Raw genomic sequence first — 3,385 nt, forward strand, 5'->3', positions numbered from 1 at the left:
ATGCACCCAATTTTACATCTGCCGTTCATCCTATTATATTAAGCGAGCAATTTCTGTAGTTTTATATATTTATATATGGTTATTTATGTTCAACGGATCTCGAAAGCGGCTCTAACGATTTTCACGAAATTTGGAACATATTAGGTTTATATAAAAATTCGATTGCACTAGGTCTCATCCTTGGGAAAACTCGCTGAACGACATTAAAAGGATAATTCATCCTTGGCTGAAACAGCTGTGGATAGTAAAAAAGTGAGTGAACGAGTGAGTATGTGAAAAATCAAAATATCGCATCCTCGAAATTCATAAGATGACATATAGCCAGCTGTGAAATATAAACACGATCATTTTAGAGAATATTGTGTTCTGTTTATCAATGAATAAAAATAACGAGCGAAGCTCGGTGCCCCGATATTAATATCCTGATACTATGCAAAAAGTCCGAGATCGATTCTCGACCAGGCCACTTCTTTTGCTAAGTTTTTCCAATGTTGTCTTATGTGGGCTTTTATAAATGCTAAATAATGAAATTTGTTATGGAATTGGAACTTTTCATTAGAAATAATATAAAACGGGAAAAATTGTGATAAAAACTGTAACGATTGCATTTTTCTTGTAAAAATGAAGGTTACAAAAAATTAAAATTGGAGAACAATTACAGAGCACGGGGGGGCTTCGACTGCGGAGCGAGTCAGAGAAGACAATTTTGAATCAAAAATAATAAATTAATTTTGAAAAATTTACTGTATAAAAGAATTTTGATGAAAATTGTAATAAATGAAATGAGCAAATTTTATATTTTTATATTTATTAATTCTTCACTTTCACAACAATTGAAAAAAAAAACACAAAATAATTTGTATACATCATAAAAATATAAAAAGAATCAAATGGCTCAAAAGACTTTCGTCTGATCGTTGAAGAACAACATAATTTTCTAATAACGCAAGATAAAATGCATTAAAATAGTAACATGTGAATAGACTACTTCTATTGGATTAAATTACTAATACAGTTTAACAAATGAGTTTAGATTCGAAGGACGGGTACATACTAGTTTGAATAAAGTTTCGACTTTAATCGGATGATTATTATAACATTTTGAAAAATAATTGATTTCAGATTAAGTAGGCCATCTGAAGAGCGGCTCATCTTTTGATTCCTTGTGACCTTCAATTGTGCGACGAGTTGAAGAAAATGCCATTGAAAATGCTCCAATTTTATGGTAACAGCTGTAACGAATCTTCGACGTAAACAAAATTATACAATTCTTCCATGTTGTGATCCTGCTACATAAATTATTGTTGAAACAATTTCTAATTCGGTACATATAGTAACATACTAAAAATATCAACTCCTTAATTTATTTATAATTGAATGAATGTGCATCAATCAAAGAATGTAGGTGATTGGTAGTGAAATAACAGCATTAACTAAAAAAACTGGTTCTCTCCAGAATTGTGATCCATCTTGCTAACAATTTTTGTGGCAAAACTTATAAGTGGCTGTTCTCAACTTATGCTAATAGTTTTTATTAGATAGAATCATTGTCAGGTCTATCATGAAGATGTTCGAGATTATGATGGAAAGAGATAAGGAAAACTTCACCATCTTATTTTAAAATATAAAAACTATAAGCATTAAAACTACAAATAATCATCCTGCAGGTTTATTTCCGCTAATAGTATTTATAATCAATTATTATTTTTCAATCGCGATCTAGTTTTATTAGCTTTTTAACAGGATAACACAAAAACTGATTCAAGATGTCCTTGACTAGGAAGATGCTAAATTTATCAACCAATTTCAAACGACGCTCCAAAGAAATTATTCCAAGGAATCGTGCTTCATTTATCAAATAATACAAAACAACGCATTATCATTGATGAGCTGAGAGCACTTAACATCCTCTAAATTTCCATTTTACGGCCGTTCAATTAAGATAATTATATTGTAAGATTGTAAGCCGTCTATTATTTCCGATATTGAAATTTTATAGCCTGGGAAGTAATAATCTATCCTATTAGATAAAAATACAGTAACTTACCTAGTTTATTGTATGTAGAGTTCTTACTAACAAGAATTCTTACTGTAGAATTCTTACTTTTTAGCGAAACCTGTTATTTGAAGCTATTGCAGATTTCTAAAAATTATGCTACATAGCTTATTCCACCTTCATTTTTAAATAAGGTTTAAAAGATTGTTCCACATAAAAATGAATATAAAGGAAAAGAAGAATTTTGTGCTACATTTTGAAAATGTGTTTTCATATTCTTCATAACACGCTAGATATTGCACAATGATGTCCCCTCTTTTTTACATTACAAAAGGACTCACTATTTTATAAAAATATGACATTTGTTTACTCTGTAACGTACATAGTTTTGAGAGGCCTGCACGATATTATGATGTGACTATGTTGCTTAAACCTTCAACAAAGCCTCGCTAGATAATGCAAAAATATTATTGCACTAGCAAAGTGACTAGTGACTATATTATTTTCGTTTTTAATTTTTGATTTATTCATCTCCATGGTGTTTCATTCTCATCGTTATTTTGGATATCATAGTTATACTTGAATCGATTTTAGTCAATTATCACATTTTATTACTATTTAGAAATCTAATTCATAAAAGACTGTTATTTAACAGTGTCTTTACTGGAACTACTAAAAATCATCATGCATGAGTCAGAATGAATACAGTGAATACATGTCCTAGTATCTTCAAAATAAAAGTCCTTTCTAGATGAGTGACGAGTAAACACATTCTCCCCCCCCAAAAAAAAATCCTTGTGAAACACAATTTTTAGTTGATATTTTTTAAATAACAAATTTTTCCATGAAGACATTTTAGTAAATTTTACACTAATCTCTCATTATTATTACACTAATATCTCATTATAACATTCTGTCATCCAACTCAAACTATCAAAAATAAAATCTGCTATTCTCTTAGCATAGATTTATGATATTCTCTCAGCATAGATCTAGACTGCAGAAGTATTTGTCTCGTACGAACATTCATACTTTTTGACCCATGTTTTTCAGAAACACTGTTACGTGATTATCTATTTTGACTTGAGTATTTTCTCGAATCACCTACACAGTACTTGAATTGAGAAAATCTTGTCGATACGAACATCTCAATAACTCTGATACCACATCATTCACAAACCTTCCCACTTTTCTCTACTACAACATTACAAGCATTCATCTCAACTTTATTATCCCAATAAAACAATTGAAAAAATCAAGTACCAGTGTATGAGTTTGAGAGAGCGCTTCCCGAGTATTATTATTATTATTAAGACCTTGAACCAATCAAAGACATGTTAATAGTACTCTATCTATAAATACCGTACGCATAAACGCAACGGTTCTTCA

The sequence above is a fragment of the Nilaparvata lugens genome, chromosome 3 (genome assembly GCF_014356525.2).
Source record: "Nilaparvata lugens isolate BPH chromosome 3, ASM1435652v1, whole genome shotgun sequence".
Classification (NCBI taxonomy): Eukaryota; Metazoa; Arthropoda; class Insecta; order Hemiptera; family Delphacidae; genus Nilaparvata; species Nilaparvata lugens.